Genomic DNA, 26417 nt, shown 5'->3' on the forward strand with positions numbered 1-26417 from the left:
AATGTGTGTTACTACTGTAGCTCCTGACATTGCAGCTAAATGTGTGTTACTACTGTAGCTCCTGACAATGCCGTGAAATGTGTGTTACTACTGTAGCTCCTGACAATGCAGTGAAATGTGTGTTACTACTGTAGCTCCTAACAATGCAGTGAAATGTGTGTTACTACTGTAGCTCCTAACAATGCAGCTAAATGTGTGTTACTACTGTAGCTCCTAACAATACAGTGAAATGTGTGTTACTACTGTAGCTCCTAACAATACCGTGAAATGTGTGTTACTACTGTAGCTCCTAACAATACAGTGAAATGTGTGTTACTACTGTAGTTCCTATCAATACAGTGAAATGTGTGTTACTACTGTAGCTCCTAACAATACAGTGAAATGTGTGTTACTACTGTAGCTCCTGACAATGCAGTGAAATGTCAAACAGGTACACAAATAATCAATCAAAAATATATTTTTCAAAAAAAACTGGAAGAACAAGAAATCAAGAAATGTCTGAACAAATCCAATTGACAACCAATAGCATTGTAACAGTAATCCAAATGTAATCTACATGTATCTACACAGGATGGATTTACACACGATATACAGGGAATGATATGTGCATCAGTAGATACAGTAGGTTAGAGTGAGATATGTCAAGAATCCAGTATATAAATAAATATGTGGTGTGTACAGCCACCTCAGCTGTGTTTGTGTACAAGTCTGTGTTAGGAAATATGTGTTTTTAATACCTCCCTCCCTGCCCATCCTGCCCAGTCAGTCTGCAGCATGGGTCAGTAATGTGTTACGCAGATGTAGGGAAGAAAATCCGGATTTCATAGAGGCTTCAGACATGCCTGTCAGGCTGATCTAGTGTTCTGTCTCTCTGCTCTGTTACATAACCTCTCACCCTTCAACACACATCTGACTGATATGATATGGAGGGGCTCAGGAGACTAGGGAACATCTATACGATGGGACTTAATGGGTGAGAGGAATTGTGGAGTTGTAATAGGAGAGCTTTTAGAATACTTGGGTGTAAATGAAATGCTGGTATGTTGTATGATGGCGTGTTGCTAATGAATAATTTCTAGTAGGGGGTACAGGGCTTGACATTCACTTTTTTGCCACTTGTCCTTAGGACTGATTTAGTTTTTTACTTGTCCAGAAGATCAAGTCACTGTATTTATCGGGAACACACCATTCTTAAAAGCACACCGCATGTGCAAGCGGTTTCATATGATGGAAATGAAAATATCAATTTGAAATTAAGAAGAGGGGAGATCTAAAGATGCAACACTAGCATGGGCTACTAACATGACTAGGATTCTGCCTTTTGGCTGCTGGACAATGAAATAAAGTGGACTTTGAAAAAAGTTATAGAACATGAGAAAAGTGCTGGTTTCAATGGCATAGGCTATTAAGTGTTTCTAAAATAATTCCCTCAACATTTTGATTGTCCTATTTTGGCTAGGCTACTTTTGAAACAAGGTAAGACATGCTTCATAAAATGTCATAAAACGTCCAGGTTTTAAACAATGAAGTTTATGGTAAAATATTTACAAAATACTGACCATCTCTGCTCAGAGGTGGGTGAAGGTGGGTGATGTTGAGGTGTACAACGGGCACTGTGCTTCACACTCCGGTCTTGCGATCATTTGATCTTAATGAACTGTGCCTCGAGTATGTCGACAGAATCACGCCTTTAGACGTTAATGTTAATTATCCTTCATTATATTTGTCAAGCATGACTGGCATTTAGTTTATATTTATTTAAGTCTCATTAAAGTTTGGCTTCTGGTGTCTCCTCATTGCCACTCCAAGTCATTGGCCTTTAGGCAATCTCAACGTTCAATATGCAGCTGGATTGACGACGGAGTTGCTCATTGGTTGTTGGAAATAACGTTATTTTCCATGACAACATGTGGAGCCTCAAATAGAATTAGAATTAGAACAAAGTTGTATTTTGAGGCTTAAAGTCAAAGCAGAGAGGCTTTGTGGTTGGAATTGCAGTATGTATTTAGTTTGACAATTTAGACATGAGCAAGCAACATTTGACAAACTGGTTTCATCTGGATGAACAAAAAGCAGTTATTTAGCAACCAGATACCAACGTGTTCTGTGGAGAGAGAAAAAGGATAGAGTTCCAATATTTGGATAATTGTTGTGATTAGAGGATAGATATCAGGATCAACTCCTCTCTTATCCTCGAGGTCATTAATGATAGAATGTTCATATTGGAAGATGGCATAAAGGCCAGTCTCGTTGACAAGGAGTGGAATGTTACTTAAAGAGACTGGTACTCAGGCTAGAATGTCTCTACTGTAACCAAGAAGCTTGATCTTGACATCTTGCCACAAGTTAGCAGGGGGTGTCCCCAACCAGGGCCTAAAATGAACACTTGCCAAGTGCGGGTATATAAAAAATATTATATATATATATATATATATATCTCTGGATAAGAGCGTCTGCTAAATGACTTAAATGTAAATGTAAATATATCTCATTTTTTAAAAGTTTCCCTTTCGGACAACTTAAATCTATAATTTCTTGTCTGATTTAAAAAATAAAAATAAATAAAAATGTTTTACTTGTTCCAGAGAAAAGGGCAAGCGTTAATGTCGAGCCCTGGGATATGATACACAAAGGTAAGGCTTAGATACACTACATGACCAAAAGTATGTGGGCACCTGCTCGTCGAACATCTCATTCCAAAATCATGGGCATTAATATGGAGTTGGTCCCCCCTTTGCTGCTATAACAGCCTCCACTTTTCTGGGACGGCTTTCCCCTAGATGTTGGAATATTGCTGTTGCTGGACTTGTTTCCATTCAGCCACGAGCATTAGTGAGGTCGGGCACTGATGTTGGGTGATTAGACCTGGCACACAGTCGGCGTGCCAATTCATCCCAAAGGTGTTCGATGTGGTTGAGGTCAGGGCTCTTGACAAACCATTCTGTATGGACCTCACTTTGTGCACGGTGGCATTGTTATGCTGAAACAGGAAAGGGCCTTCCCCCAAACTGTTGCCACAAAGTTGGAAGCACAGAATTGTCTAGAATGTCATTGTATGCTGTATCGTTAAGATTTCCCTTTACTGAAACTAAGAGGCCTAGGCCGAACCATGAAAAACAGCCCCAGACCTTTATTCCTCCTCCACCAAACTTTACAGTTGGCACTATGCATTCGGGCAGGTAGCGTTCTCCTGGAAACCTCCAAACACAGATTTGTCCATCAGACTGCCAGATGGTGAAGCGTAATTCATCACGCCACAGAACGCGTTTCCACTGCTCCAGAGTCCAATGGCGACAAACTTTACACCACTCCAGTGTTGCAACCAAGGAAAGACGATTTTTACGTGCTTCAGCACTCTGCGGTTCTGTTCTGTGAGCTCGTGTGGCCTACCACTTTGCAGCTGAGCCGTTGTTGCTAATAGATGTTTCCACTTCACGGCATTTACAGTTGACCGGGGCAGCTCTAGCAGGGCAGAAATTTGACGAACTGACTTGTTGGAAAGGTGGCATCCTATGACAGTGCCACGTTGAAAGTCACTGAGCTCCTCAATAAGGCCATTCTATTTCCAATAATTGTCTATGGAGATTGTTTGGCTGAGTGCTCTATTTTATACACCTGTCAGCAATGGGTGTGGCTGAAATAGCTGAATCCACTAATTTGAAGGGGTGTTCACATACTTTTGTATATATTGTGTGTTGATGAAGAGTCTGTGTGTTTGTTAACAATTAACCTCTCCTCTCTCTCACTGTGTACTCAGTATTGTTGCACATGGGGCCTGAGCTCTAACAAGAAGCACAAGATGTGCTTCAAACCCCGCTCTCTGCAGCAGGGGAAAAAAGTTGCACCTACTGTAGAGCCGAGATGGGAAGCTGGTGGCAGCTGGCTACCAGGATGGAACTGTCCAGATCTGGGACCGGAACCTCAACATGAGTCTCACTCTCTCTCTCTTACACACACACACACACACACACACACACACACACACACACACACACACACACACACACAAACTCAACATTGTCTCACACTGGCGCACACAGTGTGGTTAGTCACACATAGAGGACTGAGAGGAGAAGGACAGAATGTGAGCTGGGTGGTAAAATCTGACTGGACCTCGTAATGGGGTCAGAGTCAAAAGGTCACCAACACTAAACAGGACCCAGCAGTAAATAAAACCATAGGTGTCACGCCCTGACCTTATAGAGCCTTTTTATTCTCTAATTTGGATAGGTCAGGGTGTGACTAGGGTGGGTACTCTAGTTTTTTAAATTTCTATGTTGGCCTGGTATGGTTCCCAATCAGAGGCAGCTGTCTATCGTTGCCTCTGATTGGGGATCATATTTAGGCAGCCTTTTTTCCACCTGTTGTTTGTGGGATCTTGTTTTTGTATTGTAGCCTTTTGCACTACAAAGCTGCACGGTTACTCTTTATTTGTTTTGTTGCGGGTTCACATTAATAAATATGATGAACGCCTTCCACGCTGCAGCTTGGCCTAATCCTTCCAACAACGATCGTTACAATAGGTGGGAAAGTGCTGTTTGTGTTTGGTAAATAGCCTTATTTTAAAACATCCTATCTGTTTAGGATCTACTCTGTCTCTCAAAAAGACACGGCAGTTGGAAACAAAAATCTCAAGAATCTCACTCATCAGACCAAATGACAGATTTCCACCGGTCTAATGTTCATTGGTCGTGTTTCTTGGCACAAGCAAGGCTCTTCTTATTATTGGTGTCCTTTAGTAGTGGTTTCTTTGCAGCAGTTCGACCATGAAGGCCTGATTTCACGCAGTCTCCTCTGAACAGTTGATATTGAGATGTGTCTGTTACTTGAACTCTGAAGCATTTATTTAGGCTGCAATTTCTGAGGCTGGTAGCTCTAACGTATCCTCTGCATCAGAGGTGACTCTGGGTCTTCCTTTCCTGTCGCGGTCCTCATGAGAGCCAGTTTCATCATAGCGCTTGATGGTTTTTGCACTTGAAGAAAGTTCTTGAAATTTCCTGGATTGACTGACCTTCATATCTTAAAGTAATGATGGACTGTCATTTCTCTTTGCTTACTTGAGCTGTTCTTGCATAATATGGACCCGCTCTTTTACCAAATAGGTCTAACTTCTGTATACTACCCCTAACTTGTCACAACACAACTGATTGACTCAAATGCATTAAGGAAATAAATTCCATAAATTAACTTTTAACAAGGCACACCTGTTAATTGAAATGCATTCCAGGTGACTACCTCATAAAGCTGGTGGAGAGAATGCCAAGAGTGTGCAAAGCTGTCTACTTGTTAGCCGACCATCTTTTGTTTTTGGTCACTGGGAGGGATAACCATTTACATTAGATATAACCCACCCAGAAGAATATAGGGGATAAATACTGGTCTAGGTTAAAGGGGAGGTATGCTGCTTTAAAGATGTACTATGCAGAAATCACTTCGTCATTTCCTGGTTGCTAAAATTCGAATAGTTCGTCTAATTTCAGTTTGTGACAAAACAAGCAAGTATAGTGTAGAGAATCATCGTACCATTTAAACCGCTGTGAAATATATTTTCCATGACCAAAAATATTGTATTTTCTTTCGGCTGTTTGAAGCTGCTTTTCAAAAACAGGAAACATAGACGTAGCACACATAGAACCGATATACCACCTAGACTTGCATTCAATGAGAATGACAGAATTAGAACAAACTCTTCTATGTTCATTTTGTCAGGTCGCCCAAAAAGTTACATATTGTAGCTTTAAGTTAAAGGGGAGGTATGTACTGTAGTTGTGTGTTAAAGGGAGGTGTCCTATTGTTGCTACACCTGGGGAGAAATCCTAGAGTGAAAATGTCAGATTTGTGGGTTCAGCTAATGTTATGAACAGCGTGTGAGAGAGAACTGTGAATTAATAGCTAGGTTTTCTCTGCAACACACACAGTAAATCAATTCTTAGCTTAGTAGACTTGTTATACAACTCTCTTTGGGTGGCTCTAGACTTTAGCGTAATGTTATTCATGGTGAGCTGGAATATTTTGAGTGCATGTAAACAGCACAACAACAGAAGAGTAACATTTCCCACCTGGGGTTTGAACCACAGAAATAGCCTGGATGTTTTGGTCAACAGTCCAGTCTACCACTAGACGATCCTGCGGTCTGACTTAGAACCCTGTACTGTAGTACAGTATATAGGCTTGGCTCCACACGCTAACCCTCATCCTAACTATAGCCTAGGGAATAATAGCCAGTGATGTAACAGTCTTCTTTGTAGTGGGGTGTGATGATGGAGTGGGCAGACATGGATGTTGCTGGGAGGCCCAATCACATCTACTCTCTTCTGTACTTTCCATTATTAGTTAATTATGCAATTAGGTAATCAAAGTGTACATTCCATCTCTCTGATCCCGACTGCATGGTTAATTGTGTATTTTGGCTCCTGGGAAGCATTCTCCACATTTGCCTGGCTGTTCTGTTTTTCTCTGAAAATATGTGCTAAAGCCTCACAGTAAAGGGCTGTGGAGGTCATGAAGTTTTATCAGCTGGTTATTTTCATGCAAATTACTGCCGGGTAATTGTGCATTAATTAACATAAACATGTTTAGCTTCTCCACGTATACAAGCTGCTGATGCTGGCCTTTGGAACAGCTCCATTTAAAGTCTAATAATTAAATTTAATATACACCATCACAATAAAATAAAATACAATTTTAGGCAGGTTTAAAGAAACATCATATGAAGAAAATGTATTTCAGAAGAACCGACTTTGAGTCTGCCTACTGTATTGAAATAAAGGAGGCTGGGAGTACGGCTCGAACCCTCAACATTCTGGTCTGAAGCCCAGTGCGCCATCAAATGTGCCCCAAAAGCATGCTCGTGTGGCAGTCGATATCTGAGCTTATAAACCAGGGTCGCTACACAACTCCCTTCTTTCAGAAGAGCGCGCCCTTTGCGCTAGACGTCACAGGACACCGTCTTATAGGAACGCGCTCACCGGCCAAGGTTTGTCGTGGATGTGTGGTCCGATCACTTCCAATGTAATGAAACAGGCAGGGAGCAGGCAGTGAGCGCGGTTTAAACGCTCAACCTTCTGGGCTGAAACGCAGCGCACCATCGACTGTGCCATGGAGTGCCACAAAAGCATGCTTGAGTGGCAGAGTCGATATCCGCACTTATAAACCAAGGGTCGCTATAGTATGCTATATGGCTATGCACCATGCCATAGACTGTTGCCTAGTTCATTTAGCTGACAAGATAAGCTTATAAATCCTGTGCCATTATGTTATATTATGATTTCATTGTAAGAATAATATATTTGAATAAAATTTAATGCTCCATTCTGGAGCGAGTGCGCACATTCATCAGGAAGTGTATACGGGATGTTGTTCCAACCATGTCGATTAAGACCTATCCAAACCAAAACCCGTGGCTAGATTGCAGCATTCGTGCAAAACTGAAAGCGTGAACCACGGCAAGGTGACTGGGAATATGGTCGAGTACAGACAGTCCAGTTATGGCCTCCGTAAGGCAATCAAAAAGGGAAATGTCAGTACAAAGACAGAGTTGAGTCGCATTTCAATGGCTCAGACACAATATTTAATGTGGTAAGGATTCCAGACAATCACAGATTATAATGTGAAAACCAGCCAAGTCGCGGACACCGACGTCTTGCTACCAGACAAGCTAAACACCTTCACTTGCTTCAAGGGAAACTGTGCTGCCACCGTCGCTCCCGAGGACTGTGCGCTCACGTTCTCCATGGCGGATGTGAGGTAAGACGTTTAAGCGTGTTAACCCTCGCAAGGCTGCCGGCCCAAACTGCATCCCTAGCTGCGTCCTCAGAATATGCACAGGCCAGCTGGCTGGAGGGTTTACGAACATATTAAATCTCTCCCTATCCCCGTCTGCTGTCCCCACTTGCTTCAAGATGTCCACTATTGTTCCTGTAGCCAAGAAAGCAAAGGTAACTGAACTAAATTACCATCGCCCTGTAGCACTTCTAACTTCTGCATTCATGAAGGTATTTCAGAGGCTAGTTAAGGAACATATCCCCTCAACCTTACCTGACACCCTAGACCCACTGCAATTTGGATGCCATCCCAATAGATCCACGGATGACACCATCGCACTGCCCCATCCCATCTGGACAAGAGGAATACCTATGTAAGAATGCTGTTCCTTGCCTTCAGCACCATATTTTTTACACCAGCATTTTGCTACACCCGCAATAACATCTGACTATGTGTTTGCGACCAATACAATTTTGATTTATGTTGAGCATAAAAGTGATCATTTGAAAACAGGCCCTGTAAGCAAGATTTAGTTATTTGGCAAATTTAGTTGTGAATAATACAAACCTTAGAATGTCTTAGAAATCAAAACATACAGGGCTTTCGGAAAGTATTCAGACCCCTTGACTGTTTCCACATTTTGTTAGGTTACTGCCTTATTCTAAAATGGTTTAAATAGTTTCCCCCCTCAAGTTACACAAAATAGGTTTTTAGAACTTTGTGCAAATGTATTAAAAATAGAAAACTGAAATATCACATTTACATACATATTCAGACTTTTACTCAGTACTTTGTTGAAGTGCCTTTGGCAGCGATTAAAGCCTTGATTCTTCTTGGGTATGACGCTACAAGCTTGACACACCTGGATTTGGGGAGTTTCTCCCATTAGTCTCTGCATATCCTCTAAAGCTCTGTCAGGTTGGACAGTTATTTTCATGTCTCTCCATAGATGTTTGTTTAGGTTGAAGTCCGGGCTCTGGCTGGGCCACTCAAGGACATTCAGAGACTGGTCCCGAAGCCTCTCCTGCATTGTCTTGTCTGTGTGCTTAGGGTCGTTGACCTGTTTGAAGGTGAACCTTCGCCCCAGTCTGAGGTCTTGAGCGTTCTGGAGCAGGTTTTCATCAAGGATCTCCCTGTACTTTAAAGATAATTGTGTAGTCTAGAGCGATTTTCTAGGTTAGCTAGCCAGCTATTGTCATTCTCCTAACGCAACGTAACGTAACCAACACTGCTAGCTAGCCAGCTTGCCCCCGAAAAGCAGCATTGTAGAAACTTCACACTCAACGGAACGACTTGATTAGGGTAGTGTCAACAACGCAGCTAGCCTACCTCAGCAGTACTGTATCATTTTAATCATTTTAGTCAATTAGATTCTTGCTACGTAAGCTTAACTTTCAGAACATTCGAGACGTGTAGTCCACTTGTCATTCCAATCTCCTCTGCATTAGCGTAGCCTCTTCTCTAGCCTGTCAACTATGTGTCTGTCTATCCCTGTTCTCTCCTCTCTGCACAGACCATACAAACGCTCCACACCGCATGGCCGCGGCCACCCTAATCTGGTGGTCCCAGCGCGTACGACCCACGTGGAGTTCCAGGTCTCCGGTAGCCTCTGGAACTGCCGATCTGCGGCCAACAAGGCAGAGTTCATCTCAGCCTATGCCTCCCTCCAGTCCCTCGACTTCTTGGCTCTGACGGAAACATGGATCACCACAGACAACACCGCTACTCCTACTGCTCTCTCTTCGTCCGCCCACGTGCTCTCGCACACCCCGAGAGCTTCTGGTCAGCGGGGTGGTGGCACCGGGATCCTCATCTCTCCCAAGTGGTCATTCTCTCTTTCTCCCCTTACCCATCTGTCTATCGCCTCCTTTGAATTCCATGCTGTCACAGTTACCAGCCCTTTCAAGCTTAACGTCCTTATCATTTATCGCCCTCCAGGTTCCTCGGAGAGTTCATCAATGAGCTTGATGCCTTGATAAGCTCCTTTCCTGAGGACGGCTCACCTCTCACAGTTCTGGGCGACTTTAACCTCCCCACGTCTACCTTTGACTCATTCCTCTCTGCCTCCTTCTTTCCACTCCTCTCCTCTTTTGACCTCACCCTCTCACCTTCCCCCTACTCACAAGGCAGGCAATACGCTCGACCTCATCTTTACTAGATGCTGTTCCTCCACTAACCTCATTGCAACTCCCCTCCAAGTCTCCGACCACTACCTTGTATCCTTTTCCCTCTCGCTCTCATCCAACACTTCCCACACTGCCCCTACTCGGATGGTATCGCGCCGTCCCAACCTATGCTCTCTCCCCCGCTACTCTCTCCTCTTCCATCCTATCATCTCTTCCCTCTGCTCAAACCTTCTCCAACCTATCTCCTGATTCTGCCTCCTCAACCCTCCTCTCCTCCCTTTCTGCATCCTTTGACTCTCTATGTCCCCTATTCTCCAGGCCGGCTCGGTCCTCCCCTCCCGCTCCGTGGCTCGACGACTCATTGCGAGCTCACAGAACAGGGCTCCGGGCAGCCGAGCGGAAATGGAGGAAAACTCGCCTCCCTGCGGACCTGGCATCCTTTCACTCCCTCCTCTCTACATTTTCCTCCTCTGTCTCTGCTGCTAAAGCCACTTTCTACCACTCTAAATTCCAAGCATCTGCCTCTAACCCTAGGAAGCTCTTTGCCACCTTCTCCTCCCTCTTGAATCCTCCTCCCCTCCCCCCTCCTCCCTCTCTGCAGATGACTTCGTCAACCATTTTGAAAAGAAGGTCGACGACATCCGATCCTCGTTTGCTAAGTCAAACGACACCGCTGGTTCTGCTCACACTGCCCTACCCTGTGCTCTGACCTCTTTCTCCCCTCTCTCTCCAGATGACATCTCGCGTCTTGTGACGGCCGGCCGCCCAACAACCTGCCCGCTTGACCCTATCCCCTCCGCTCTTCTCCAGACCATCTCCGGTGACCTTCTCCCTTACCTCACCTCGCTCATCAACTCATCCCTGACCGCTGGCTACGTCCCTCCCGTCTTCAAGAGAGCGAGAGTTGCACCCCTTCTGAAAAACCTACACTCGATCCCTCCGATGTCAACAACTACAGACCAGTATCCCTTCTTTCTTTTCTCTCCAAAACTCTTGAACGTGCCGTCCTTGGCCAGCTCTCCCGCTATCTCTCTCAGAATGACCTTCTTGATCCAAATCAGTCAGGTTTCAAGACTAGTCATTCAACTGAGACTGCTCTTCTCTGTATCACGGAGGCGCTCCGCACTGCTAAAGCTAACTCTCTCTCCTCTGCTCTCATCCTTCTAGACCTATCGGCTGCCTTCGATACTGTGAACCATCAGATCCTCCTCTCCACCCTCTCCGAGTTGGGCATCTCCGGCGCGGCCCACGCTTGGATTGCGTCCTACCTGACAGGTCGCTCCTACCAGGTGGCGTGGCGAGAATCCGTCTCCTCACCACGTGCTCTCACCACTGGTGTCCCCCAGGGCTCTGTTCTAGGCCCTCTCCTATTCTCGCTATACACCAAGTCACTTGGCTCTGTCATAACCTCACATGGTCTCTCCTATCATTGCTATGCAGACGACACACAATTAATCTTCTCCTTTCCCCTTCTGACGACCAGGTGGCGAATCGCATCTCTGCATGTCTGGCAGACATATCAGTGTGGATGACGGATCATCACCTCAAGCTGAACCTCGGCAAGACGGAGCTGCTCTTCCTCCCGGGAAGGACTGCCCGTTCCATGATCTCGCCATCACGGTTGACAACTCCATTGTGTCCTCGTCCCAGAGCGCTAAGAACCTTGGCGTGATCCTGGACAACACCCTGTCGTTCTCAAATAACATCAAGGCGGTGGCCCGTTCCTGTAGGTTCATGCTCTACAACATCCGCAGAGTACGACCCTGCCTCACACTGGAAGCGGCGCAGGTCCTAATCCAGGCACTTGTCATCTCCCGTCTGGATTACTGCAACTCGCTGTTGGCTGGGCTCCCTGCCTGTGCCATTAAACCCCTACAACTCATCCAGAACGCCGCAGCCCGTCTGGTGTTCAACCTTCCCAAGTTCTCTCACGTCACCCCGCTCCTCCGCTCTCTCCACTGGCTTCCAGTTGAAGCTCGCATCCGCTACAAGACCATGGTGCTTGCCTACGGAGCTGTGAGGGGAACGGCACCTCAGTACCTCCAGGCTCTGATCAGGCCCTACACCCAAACAAGGGCACTGCGTTCATCCACCTCTGGCCTGCTCGCCTCCCTACCACTGAGGAAGTACAGTTCCCGCTCAGCCCAGTCAAAACTGTTCGCTGCTCTGGCCCCCCAATGGTGGAACAAACTCCCTCACGACGCCAGGACAGCGGAGTCAATCACCACCTTCCGGAGACACCTGAAACCCCACCTCTTTAAGGAATACCTAGGATAGGATAAAGTAATCCTTCTCACCCCCCTCCCCTTAAAAGACCTAGATGCACTATTGTAAAGTGGCTGTTCCACTGGATGTCATAAGGTGAAAGCACCAATTTGTAAGTCGCTCTGGATAAGAGCGTCTGCTAAATGACTTAAATGTAAATGTAATGTAAATGTACTTTGCTCTGTTCATCTTTCCCTCGGTCCTGAGTAGTCTCCCAGTCCCTGCTGCTGAAAAACATACCCACAGCATGATGCTGCCACCACCATGCTTCACCGTAGGGATGGTGCCAGGTTTCTTTCCTCCAGACGTGACGCTTGGTATTCAAGCCAAAGAGTTCAATCTTGGTTTCATCAGACCAGAGAATCTTGTTTCTTATGGTCTGAGTCCTTTAGGTGCCTTTTGGCAAACTCCAAGCGGGCTGTCATGTACCTTTTACTGAGGAGTGGCTTCTATTTGGCCACTCTACCATAAAAGCCTGATTGGTGGAGTGCTGCAGAGATAGTTGTCCTTCTGGAAGGTTCTCCCATCTCCACAGAGGAACTCTGGAACTTTGTCAGAGTGACCGTCGTGTTCTTGGTCACCTCCATGACGAAGGCCCTTCTCCCACGATTGCTCAGTTTGGCTTGGCGGCCAGCACTAGGAGGAGTCTTGGTGGTTCTAAACTTCTTCCATTTAAGAATGATGGAGGCCACTGTGTTCTTGGGTACCTTCAATGCTGCAGAAATATTTTGGTACCCTTCCCCTGATCTGTGCCTCGACACAATCCTGTCTCGAAGCTCTATGGAAAATTCTGTCAACCTCTTGCTTGGTTTTTGCTCTGACATGCACTGTCAACTGTGGGATCTTCATATAGACAGGTGTGTGCCTTTCCAAATCATGTCCAATCAATTTAATTTACCACAGGTGGACTCCAATCAAGTTGTAGAAACATCTCAAGGGTGATCAATGGAAACATGATGCACCTGAGCTCAATTTCGAGGCACATAGCAAAGGGTCTGAATACTTAGGTAAACATTCCGAGACTATTTCTACCCATTTGATAAAGACATGTCATCCGTATGCACTCGAATAGCAAATGGAGGCTGCTTTCCCGCAGTCTAAATCAGGCTACTCCCGTTTTATAGGAGGCAGCTGAGAAATGGGCCTAAATATAGTAGCAACTGGGATCCTCTTTTAGTGGCAACCATCAAAACTCTGCTTTCACACGGCATTGCATATAGAAATGTCTGGGCTTATAAGAACACTTATTTTACATCATGCATCAACCACTGTTTGAAGAGCATACAGCGCGACAGGTGATATTCCATATTCCGCCCAAACTATGTATGCCATGGGTGAGCGATCATTCGTGAGAAAATGGGGAAAACATATGCTTGTGGCCATACCACCCTGACAACATCCACAACGCCATGTTTTCCACTGTTTCAACCTGTTGTTGAACTTTTTCTTCAAATTGATCATCACAGTGAGGTCAAAAAATGTAGCTTAACGGTGAGTTTTAAAAGCATGATACTGTTTTGATGATGAGTGTTTGTGATTTTCAATTGCATTTGCGTTGATGTCAGTGGTTAGAGGGCCAACAAAGCACTGAGTACCAGGCCGTTAGCGACCTGATGGTCGTTAGCGAGTTGGGTACTTCCGCTGTGCTTACCAACGCATGTCCAGAGTGTATAACAAGAGTTTGCCATTTCTCAGTGGTCACGTGGTATTTGACTGCGGTCATGACTCATGACTTCCGGTGTGGTGGTAATATGGTCACCCCAAAGCCCTACTCATAGTATTCAGCACTTGAGTATGAGTCGATCTGCTTGAGTCTAGTTGTTCTCATGGAGTAGAGTTTCCTGTCTGGCTGCGGAGTACGGACTGAGGAGAAACAGGCCTTGTCTGCCGGCTCAGTCACATCTTCACTTCTCCTCTTCCCAGACTCTCCCAGTCCTGCCCTGCCATGTTCCCATGATCCTCCCTGCCTGGGGGATTTTGAGGCCGGTGGGTGACAGTTCTCTGGTCAGTGTCGTGGTGGTGGGAGGAAATTACACGCCACAGTTTCCTGTGGAGGGATCAGTGGATAGAGCAGGTTTGGCAGTCTATCACTCACTTCTTCACTCACAGCTGTGATAGACAGACCTGACTCTCCAAGTGGGAGGGGGTGGGGGTGCTCAAGACCTGGCAAAACCATCTCTTTAAGCTTGAGGTGTCAGAACATCAGGACATCACTCCGGTTTGATTTCCTCCTAGTTATGGCCATTTCCGCTGTGCTTATTGCCAAGTTTCACAAGTCTTATTATCCCACCAGAGTGGGCTATTCACAAAGTACTCTAGTATCCAAGCCTGGACTCAAACTGTCATTTTGTCATTCTTTTGTCTTTTTATTTTCCCTTGTTAGCTTTTGCTTTGTTTTTTCCCTCCTATTTACGATTAACAAACTAAATCAGGACAACATAAATCCACATTTCAATAATGATTACCGTCATTCAGGCTTGTCTGCCTTGCTAACAGATACTGTACACCTGGAGAGTTGTAATTGGTTGAAAGAATGTTAGGCGATAATACAGAGCAATACCGTCGCTGTCTGATAACCTCATCTCCAAAATGTGACTTTTCAGGGACAAAAACACATTTTCCTATTAACAAACAGTCATCTGTTTTATTTTTTTTACATTTTAATAGACGCTCTGAATAGAGCAACTACCAGTAGTGATAGCATACATTTTTCATACTGGTCCCCTGTGGGAATCAAACCCACAACACTGCAAGCTCCATTCTCTACCAACTGAGACACACGAGGATCACCACAAGGGATCATGAAACTCCAGAAGCTATTTTGAATACATTTTATTGGTTCTAGAGTCATGAAATGTTCACAGTACATTTAGGGGAGTTACTGCTTTCCATAAATGTAAAGAAGAAAGGAAAATTGGCAAAAATCTAGTTACAAGGATTTCATCAGACAGCGACAATATGGGTTTTCCCTTACCCCTCCACCAGCTCCCTCCATCCCTCCCTTTCTCTGAGGACCTTTCTGTAGACAGGGTTGAGTAGCTCTGAATGTGTGTTAATAGTAGTGTGTGTGTGATGTGACAGTTATTTAGTGCTAGGGGAGGTATGTGAGACCGTGACAGGCAGGCCTGATATCCGCAGGCTCTCTTTGCAGTGAGTCAGAACAGGTAGGAGCAGGGCTCAGACAGATTACTGTTCTGAGGTTAAAACCTCCTATATACACACATTTTCAAAGTATTTATTTCTATTATAACGATCCATGAACTTTTGATTATACTGTATCTATAGCAGTCATGCTTTTAGTTTCACATTTGGTCAGTACTAGTAGACATGCATGCGTGTTTACGAGACCAAGAGATTTTCTCACTCCGTCTGTGACTTGAGTGATACGACAGAGTTTTCTGTAGCTTGATTCCTGTCCTGCCAGCAGCCCTAGCAGAGCCCAGAGCATTGCCCCACCTGCTGCATGGCTGTAACAGCAGGCTCAGAGAGATTGAGTAAAAGCTCTTTAATTTATTACTGTTCCTTCTCCTTGACTAAATATTTACCCAGCATCCCATAGCAGCTTACAATAACACTATGTGTTCCCTGGCCACCGCTGCCTGGGCTGGAGGGGCACGTTTTCACTGGATGCCCCACGACATGGGCTGTGTCATTTGCCCTGTGCCAAATGCACTGCTACAGGCTTGAAAGAGCCCTAGCCATGGGACAAGCCCAGGACATGGGCTGTGTCCTTTAGCAGTGCATATGGCACAGGGCACAGGCTTGAAAGAGCCCTAGCCATGGGACAAGCCCACGACATGGGCTGTGTCCTTTGCCCTGTGCCATATGCACTGCTACAGGCTTGAAAGAGCCCTAGCCATGGGACAAGCCCAGGACATGGGCTGTGTCCTTTGCCCTGTGCCATATGCACTGCTACAGGCTTGAAAGAGCCCTAGCCATGGGACAAGCCCAGGACATGGGCTGTGTCATTTGCCCTGTGCCAAATGCACTGCTACAGGCTTGAAAGAGCCCTAGCCATGGGACAAGCCCAGGACATGGGCTGTGTCCTTTAGCAGTGCATATGGCACAGGGCACAGGCTTGAAAGAGCCCTAGCCATGGGACAAGCCCACGACATGGGCTGTGTCCTTTGCCCTGTGCCATATGCACTGCTACAGGCTTGAAAGAGCCCTAGCCATGGGACAAGCCCAGGACATGGGCTGTGTCCTTTAGCAGTGCATATGGCACAGGGCACAGGCTTGAAAGAGCCCTAGCCATGGGACAAGCCCAGGACATGGGCTGTGTCCTTTAGCAGTGCATATGGCACAGGGCGCAGGCTTGAAAGAGCCCTAGCCATGGGACAAGCCCACGACATGGGCTGTCCTTTAGCAGTGCATATGGCACAGGGCACAGGCTTGAAAGAGCCCTAGCCATGGGACAAGCCCAGCACATGTTTGTGATTTAAATGGAGGAACCCATAAAACTTTATTACATTATGATGAAATATAATCAATTCACTTGTTTCACTCTCATTGATTTAGACCCTCTTCCCAGCTAAGAATGAGACACCCTACCAACCCGTCACTGGTGGCACTCTCCACTCTGAAGAGGTTAGGACAAGGGTGGGCAATCATTTTGGCTCGAGGACCACATCAGGATTTTTAGAAATCAGGGAGGGGTCACAAATATTGTTTTTTTGGAACTATTGTTTAAAAAATATTAAAAATCTGCAACCTCTCGCAGGCCAGATTGAATGGGCTCGCGGGCCAGATCCGGCCCTCGGGCGGTATGTTGCCCACCCCTGGGTTAGGATCAAGTCCATCTCTTACCATATCACTACTATTACTCATGGGCAGAAAATGTCGACAGACAATATCAATTATCCAGCCGACCTTGATCTAGTGATTTAGACTTAAAGAAGGATTATTGAGGATGACAGATCAGGCTCTTGAACCCTGACGTGGGGTTGATTAATCATAAAATGGGACTCAATGAGGTCTCTCAGCCTCGCTGGGTAGGCAGTGATTACATGGCTTGTTCTCTGAGCTGCTCTTACTCTATTTTGGCCAAAATTACCCAGTTTCATGTCCAGGATTGCGAGATAATGTCCCATTGGTACTTGAGGGTGCTGCTAGGAATGGGTGACGTACGGGTGAAAACGCTGCTCTGCTGCGCTGGCCTCAGTTCCAGAACATTACCACAGAAACGCAAGGAATGTGATGTCGTCATTGTTCTCCTCGTAGCACTCCAGACTACAAAGTGCGTCCACTCAAGGTGTGGTTTCCATGAACTTTTACAACTTTTACGATCAAGTCATGAGATGATTAGGGTAATACAGAGACATCACGCAATGTTCTGCACACCTTAATAAGGAGGCACATACACTATTTGTGATATTCATATTTTCAAGCCATGGTGTTCATATGAATTGTGACTGAATTGAGTAACATTTGGTGATAAGCCACTTGTTTTTATTCTAATCACACACTGTATCCCTGCCTGTGTAAATGGACCAGAGCTGGCCAACACATCATTTGCAGTCATCGGCCTACTGGGACCTCAACGTAGCAGCAATGTGACTCTGCACAGTGTCACTGTAAACCAGTAAACCCCTAGGCCATAAAAGATGGTGCCGGGGAGATTGGCTAGGAACTGCCTACAGACTTTTAAAAACACAGGCCCTGTGAAAATGTTTAGAGAAGAAGCCCAGGCCCTAACAGCCGGCTAGAGCAGCTACTCAGCCTGCTTTACGAGCCCGTCTTCAGCTAACCATTTGGAGTGTGAACAAACTGCCCCAGCTGGGCCTAGCTGGCTGAATGCAACCTGCCTCCTACAGACCCAGACCCAATACCACAGCCTCTATCACAGCTGGGACTGGGAGACTAGTAGCCAGCAATTTAGCGAACTGGGAGATTTGCCTTGTGGAAATGGAATGCCACAGACAGCCTGCAATATGGTTCTTAACCAGTTTCGCCATCCTACAGTGAATAGGTTTTATTCCCTGCATTTTGGCTGAGGTTTAATGACTCAGAGAAAGGTGTTGGAGATAAGATAGAGGAAAGGAGCTGTGAAACACTGGCAGGAATGTGAGACACACTGGCATCATCACACACACACACACACACACACACACACACACACACACACACACACAGAGAGAGGGAGAGAAAGTATCAGTTGTTTATTTCCATGAAGGATCAGAGCAGCTGTTTGGGGCTGGAGTTGGGCCACTTGATCCTTGGAAAACAGCAATTCATAGCCTGATCTGACTGTACAGAGGTCATCACACAGTGGTTCAGGTGTGTGTATTAGTCTGTGTGTGTGTTGGGTGTAGGGGTTGTAATATAAATATAACTTTACTAGGATAATAAAGTCAGGAATAGTTGTGCTTGGGGTAGATCTTTATCAGACCCTTTCGAGGATGAAACCTAACCCTAACTCTGAGCCTGGTCATGCACCACAACCCCCCTCCCTCCATTGAAAATGTGTGAAATCTCCGTTGATGTCCCAGGGATCAGCGTTATAAGCTCTGAGCCCTTTAATCTGTTTTCGTCCATGCATGTATGATAGTGTGGGTTTGTGCGAGGTTGCTTTTGTGCGTGAGGGGGCACCCATGGCTCTATACTGAGGAAGATCGTCCAGTCTCATAACCTGGTGCAGAACAGGAAGCTAGGCTTAACACGGGAAACAAACCAACATGGAGTCTGCTGCCATCCAACATCAGGAAATGACCACATAAAACCTTTAAACCTGCACACCTGTAAGAATGTATGCAGGAAAACCCATTATATGATTGTAATAAGTAACACAATTGCATTATGTGATTTGTTGGCACAATGATGGTTGATTTACCTTCACTTACCATGAATGACTTAGGTAGAATAGCTAAGTCAGTGTGATTTATTGGTCACTATTAGGAAGGTTCTTTCCCCAGGGCTCTACAGTACAAACATTTTACTGGCATATGCGCAAAAACATTTTGCTGTGAAACCTGGAATTTTTATTTAAGAGCACCAGTGCGCCTAGAAAAACTAAGAATTCTTGCTTTAATATATATTTTTCAACATAGCATGTGCTCCTTATAAATAAAAAAAGGTCTGCATAGAGCCATCAATGGGTGAAATCAGAAGAATTTGGTGCTCTGCAAAGAGCCGTCAATGGGTGAAATCAGAAGAATTTGGTGCTCTGCGTAGAGCAAACAGGATTCGCAAATCTCAGAGCTTTTCCTGGTGGTTGAAAACTTGACTGTCACGAAGGCACAATCTTTTGGTTTTTCTTCATTCCTCTTCATCTCTCAGCTACTCTCGATCTCCCCTTTCCCCTCTCTCTCTGTCTCTCCCCTCACCTTTCAATTTCCCCTCTCTCTCTGTCTCTCCCCTCACCTTTCACCTTCCCCTCTCTCTCTGTCTCTCCCCTCACCTTTCACTTTCCCCTCTCTCTCTCTGTCTCTCCCCTCACCTTTCACTTTCCCCTCTCTCTCTCTGTCTCTCCCCTCACCTTTCACTTTCCCCTCTCTCTCTGTCTCTCCCCTCACCTTTCACTTTCCCCTCTCTCTCTGTCTCTCCCCTCACCTTTCACCTTCCCCTCTCTCTCTGTCTCTCCCCTCACCTTTCACCTTCCCCTCTCTCTCTGTCTCTCCCCTCACCTTTCACTTTCCCTCTCTCTCTGTCTCTCCCCTCACCTTTCACTTTCCCCTCTCTCTCCGTCTCTCCCCTCACCTTTCACTTTCCCTCTCTCTCTGTCTCTCCCCTCACCTTTCACTTTCCCCTCTCTCTCTGTCTCTCCCCTCACCTTTCACTTTCCCCTCTCTCTCCGTCTCTCCCCTCACCTTTCACTTTCCCTCTCTCTCTCTGTCTCTCCCCTCACCTTTCACTTTCCCCTCTCTCTCTGTCTCTCCCCTCACCTTTCACTTTCCCCCTCTCTCTGTCTCTCCCCTCACCTTTCACCTTCCCCTCTCTCTCTGTCTCTCCCCTCACCTTTCACCTTCCCCTCTCTCTCTGTCTCTCCCCTCACCTTTCACTTTCCCCTCAGCTTCCCCTCTCTCTCTGTCTCTTCCCTCACCTTTCACCTTCCCCTCTCTCTCTGTCTCTCCCCTCACCTTTCACTTTCCCCTCCTGATGATGGGGTGAAGAGAAAGGGCTGAAATATGTCATGTCAACAGTAATCAAATCTCCCTGTAATCAAAGCTTACCTCATGTCTGTATTTTGGGCTGGGATAAAAAAGACCCCACTTCCCAAAGCTCAAGTAGAGGTCACATTGCTCAGTTTAGCAAAAGTAAGAACTTCTTGATTTTCAAGAATATTTAGGAAAATATTAACTTAGTTCTTGGGTGTCACATTTATCACAGTTAGAAAAGCAAATTTACTTCTTGTGCTATGCAAAATGTATTATTTGTAGGTTAAGAGAGCTACCAGATGTTGTCTTAGTTTTAATCTCAACACAGAGAGAAATTACACAATTTGCCAGTTTTTTATTTAACATTGTGAACTTTTAAACATTAAAAACAAATCACTGTGTTCAATAACACGTTTAAAGAAAATGGGTGAGGCAATACGAGGGAAAATATTATAATGCTCAAATACAATTACGTTAGAAAAAGGTGCAAAGGCCAAGTGGTAGAGAGGACTAGAAATAAACGGAGAGAGAGACGTTGAGGGATAAACAGTCTGGATACGTGTGTGTGTGTGTGTGTTATTTGAGGCTGAAGGTACAGTGCATTCGGGAGGTATTCAGACCCTTTAACTGCTTACACATTTTGTCATGTTACATCCTTATTCTAAAATGGATTAAATAAAACAAATATCATCATTAATCTACATACAATAACCCATAATGAAAAAGTAAAATCAGGTTTTTAGAAATTTTAGCAAATTTAATAAAATAATAAAAACAGATACCTTATTTACAGAAGTATTCATACCCTTTACTATGAGACTTCAAAATTGAGCTCAGGTGCATACTGTTTCCATTGATCATCCTTCCATTGATTGGAGTCCACCTGTGGTAAAGTCAATTGATTGGACATGATTTGGAAAGGCACATGCCTGTCTATTTAAGGTCCCACAGTTGACAGTGCATGTCAGACCAAGTCACAAGGTCGGAGGAATAGTCCGAGAGCTCAGAGGCACAGATATGGGGAAGGGGAAGAGTACCAAAAAATATCTGCAGCATTGAAGGTCCCCAAGAACACAGTGGCCTCCATCATTCTTAAATGGAAGAAGTTAAGAACCACCCAGACTCTTCCTAGAGCTGGCCGCCCAGCCAAACTGAGCAATCGGGGGAGAAGGGCCTTCGTCAGGGAGGTGACCAAGAACACAATGGTCACTCTGACAGAGCTCCAGAGTTCCTCTGTGGAGATGGGAGAACCTTCCAGAAGGACAACCAGGCCTTTATGGTAGAGTGGCCCGATGGAAGCCACTCCTCAGTAAAAGGCACATGACAGCCCACTGTCATCAGTTTGCCAAAAGGCACCTAAAGGACACTCAGACTATGAGAAACATTCTCCAGAGCGCTCTGGGGCTAAGGTTCACCTTCTAACAGGACAATGACCCTAAGCACACAGCCAAGACAACGCAGGAGTCTCTGAATGAGTGACCCAGCTAGAGCTTGGACTTGAACCCGATCAAACATCTCTGGCAAGACCTGAAAATAGATGTGCAGCAAAGAATGGGAGAAACTACCTGTAACGCTCGAAGAGTGATGGGTGTGGAGTCAGGCGCAGAGAGAAGAAGATTAGAGGGGAAAACGCTTTAATGTCCAAAAACAGGAACACGTATAATGGGTGACGCCAAACACAGGTGTAAAACACAACCCAAGTACCACTGGTATATACCGGACAGTGAAAACCCAACAATAATCAAATACAGCTCTTACATAAACAGCAACAAGCACAAACACAAGCGGGCTAATCGAACTTAAATAACCCCAACCCAAAAACTCCAACAAGGAACAGGTGAAAACAATTAGACAAAACCAAACGAAAAGGGAAATAGGGATCAGTGGCAGCTAGTAGACCGGCGACGACGACCGCCGAGCACCACCCGAACGGGAAGGGGAGCCACCTTCGGGGATATTCGTGACACTACCAAAATACAGCGGTGACAAAGCTGTAATCGCTGGCTGTAATCAAGGCTGTAATCGCTGCCAAAGGTACTTCAACAAAGTACTGAGTAAAGGATCTGAATACTTATGTAAATGTAATATTTTTTTTATTACTTTTTTTACATTTACAAACATTTCAAAGAACCTGTTTTTACTTTGTCATTCGAGCGTATTGTGTATCGATTTAGGGGGGAAAAAACAATTCAATACATTTTAGAATAAGGCTGTAATGTAAAACAAAATGTGAAAAAATTCTAGGGGTCTGAATACTTTTCAAATGCATTATATATCGCTATCAGCGTTATCGCTCGGTTCCAGCTTAATAATGTCCCTCCACTTAGTATGGAAGTTTAATCTCTATCGTCAGTACACCACCACTTGTTCCACTCCTCTCTTTACCTGGCAATATTATTATTTTGTTTTCTTGCTCTCGGTCTTATCTTTCCCTCCCTCCATCCCTCCATCTCTAAATACCTTCTCTCGCTGACTGAAATTCCCTTGTTGCTATACTTGACCATTTATTTATTTGGTTATTGTTTAGAATTGATGAATGCTTACATACATAAATACTGGTTGTCTATGTTTGAGTGATGGGAAGTCCTTTACCTCTGTGTTAAAAGCTGTCTGTTTGTGATTTAACTTGGTAGTCTGGTTGTACTCAGCACAGGTAAAACCAAGGTATGCTGGCCAGAGCTCACTGCCAAGTCACACAGGAATGAAGCAGGTAGAGGGCAGAGGCAGATATGTCTTTATATCATAGAATAGAGAACTCTCACCACTATCATTCCAGTCTGGTTATCTTCAGTTTCAAATCTAACCTCAAATCAAATCAAATTTGATTTGTCACATACACATGGTTAGCAGATGTTAATGCGAGTGTAGCGAAATGCTTGTGCTTCTAGTTCCGACAATGCAGTAATAACCAACAAGTAATCTAACTAACAATTCCAAAACTACTGTCTTATACACAGTGTAAGGGGATAAAGAATATGTAGATAAAGATATATGAATGAGTGATGGTACAGAGCAGCATAGGCAAGATACAGTAGATGGTATCGAGTACAGTATATACATATGAGATGAGTATGTAAACAAAGTGGCATAGTTAAAGTGGCTAGTGATACATGTATTACATAAGGATGCAGTAGATGATATAGAGTACAGTATATATGTATGCATATGAGATGAATAATGTAGGGTATGTAACATTAATATTAGGTAGCATTGTTTAAAGTGGCTAGTGATCTATTTTACATCATTTCCCATCAATTCCCATTATTAAAGTGGCTGGAGTTGAGTCAGTGTCAGTGTGTTGGCAGCAGCCACTCAATGTTAGTGGTGGCTGTTTAACAGTCTGATGGCCTTGAGATAGAAGCTGTTTTTCAGTATCTCGGTCCCAGCTTTGATGCACCTGTACTGACCTCGCCTTCTGGATGATAGCGGGGTGAACAGGCAGTGGCTCGGGTGGTTGTTGTCCTTGATGATCTTTATGGCCTTCCTGTAACATCGGGTGGTGTAGGTGTCCTGGAGGGCAGGTAGTTTGCCCCCGGTGATGCGTTGTGCAGACCTCACTACCCTCTGGAGAGCCTTACGGTTGTGGGCGGAGCAGTTGCCGTACCAGGCGGTGATACAGCCCGCCAGGATGCTCTCGATTGTGCATCTGTAGAAGTTTGTGAGTGCTTTTGGTGACAAGCCGAATTTCTTCAGCCTCCTGAGGTTGAAGAGGCGCTGCTGCGCCTTCTTCACGATGCTGTCTGTGTGAGTGGACCAATTCAGTTTGTCTGTGATGTGTATGCCGAGGAACTTAAAACTTACTACCCTCTCCACTACTGTTCCATCGATGTGGATAGGGGGGTGTTCCCTCTGCTGTTTCCTGAAGTCCACAATCATCTCCTTAGTTTTGTTGACGTTGAGTGTGAGGTTATTTTCCTGACACCACACTCCGAGGGCCCTCACCTCCTCCCTGTAGGCCGTCTCGTCGTTGTTGGTAATCAAGCCTACCACTGTTGTGTCGTCCGCAAACTTGATGATTGAATTGGAGGCGTGCGTGGCCACGCAGTCGTGGGTGAACAGGGAGTACAGGAGAGGGCTCAGAACGCACCCTTGTGGGGCCCCAGTGTTGAGGATCAGCGGGGTGGAGATGTTGTTGCCTACCCTCACCACCTGGGGGCGGCCCGTCAGGAAGTCCAGTACCCAGTTGCACAGGGCGGGGTCGAGACCCAGGGTCTCGAGCTTGATGACGAGCTTGGAGGGTACTATGGTGCTGAATGCCGAGCTGTGGTCGATGAACAGCATTCTCACATAGGTATTCCTCTTGTCCAGATGGGTTAGGGCAGTGTGGTTGAGATTGCATCGTCTGTGGACCTATTTGGGCGGTAAGCAAATTGGAGTGAGTCTAGGGTGTCAGGTAGGGTGGAGGTGATATGGTCCTTGACTAGTCTCTCAAAGCACTTCATGATGACGGAAGTGAGTGCTACGGGGCGGTAGTCGTTTAGCTCAGTTACCTTAGCTTTCTTGGGAACAGGAACAATGGTGGCCCTCTTGAAGCATGTGGGAACAGCAGACTGGTATAGGGATTGATTGAATATGTCCGTATACACACCGGCCAGCTGGTCTACGCATGCCCTGAGGGCGCGGCTGGGGATGCCGTCTGGGCCTGCAGCCTTGCGAGGGTTAACACGTTTAAATGTTTTACTCACCTCGGCTGCAGTGAAGGAGAGTCCGCATGTTTTCGTTGCAGGCCGTGTCAGTGGCACTGTATTGTCCTCAAAGCGGGCAAAAAAGTTATTTAGTCTGCCTGGGAGCAAGACATCCTGGTCCGTGACTGGGCTGGTTTTCTTCTTGTAGTCCGTGATTGACTGTAGACCCTGCCACATACCTCTTGTGTCTGAGCCGTTGAATTGAGATTCTACTTTGTCTCTATACTGACGCTTAGCTTGTTTGATAGCCTTGCGGAGGGAATAGCTGCACTGTTTGTATTCGGTCATGTTACCAGTCACCTTGCCCTGATTAAAAGCAGTGGTTCGCGCTTTCAGTTTCACGCGAATGCTGCCATCAATCCACGGTTTCTGGTTAGGGAATGTTTTAATCGTTGCTATGGGAACAACATCTTCAACGCACGTTCTAATGAACTCGCACACCGAATCAGCGTATTCGTCAATGTTGTTATCTGACGCAATACGAAACATATCCCAGTCCACGTGATGGAATCAGTCTTGGAGTGTGGAATCAGCTTGGTCGGACCAGCGTTGGACAGACCTCAGCGTGGGAGCTTCTTGTTTTAGTTTCTGTCTGTAGGCAGGGATCAACAAAATGGAGTTGTGGTCAGCTTTTCCGAAAGGAGGGCGGGGCAGGGCCTTATTTGCGTCGCGGAAGTTAGAGTAACAACAATTTTCCAGCCCTGGTTGCACAATCGATATGCTGATAAAATTTAGGGAGTCTTGTTTTCAGATTAGCCTTGTTAAAATCCCCAGCTACCTCAGTACTAGCTGGGCTGTACAGATGTTCATCTCTAGAGTTTTTTTCTCATGCACTTTCTGAGCAGTTTTGTTTTTGTGCTGAGCAGCATAAGGTTATAACTCTCTGTGCCATTCCATGCTGAAAGCACATTGGGCCAATGCCAACAGTACAGACCTGTGGGCATTGGCACACACAGCCACCACCACAGGAGCTGCTGCACTGTAACAAACTGAGTAAGCAGTAAGCACAGAGGACCCATATTTGATGAAAGGGAGGCCATCTTGGAAACACCTTCAGGCAGGCTGAGTGGACATGGTTAGGGAGCTGAGATAAATGTGGGTGGCCACTAGCTTTTATCTCATTCTGTAGCCTAACTGTGCTACGTCAACACCAGTTTACCATAACCCCATCAAGACTCCTAAAGAGAGATGGCGCTGGAGGGAATAGCGGACGTTTTACGGGCTCCTGTGCTATTTATTTCCTTGATGCTCTTAACTATTTTTGTACATAATGATTCCGTGGATAAGCCGCCTCTGCCTTCCGTTCTATTGGCAAACGTGCAATCACTGGAGAATAAACTGGACGACTACCTGTTCGAGACTATCCTATCAACTAGTTTTTCTATTTATCAGCAGGACAGAACGGCAGCTTTGTGTAAACTCAGGGGAGGGGGAATGTGCCTTTTTGTTAAGAACAGCTGGTGCGTGATCTTTAATATTAAGGA

The sequence above is a fragment of the Oncorhynchus nerka genome, linkage group LG22 (assembly GCF_034236695.1).
Source record: "Oncorhynchus nerka isolate Pitt River linkage group LG22, Oner_Uvic_2.0, whole genome shotgun sequence".
Classification (NCBI taxonomy): Eukaryota; Metazoa; Chordata; class Actinopteri; order Salmoniformes; family Salmonidae; genus Oncorhynchus; species Oncorhynchus nerka.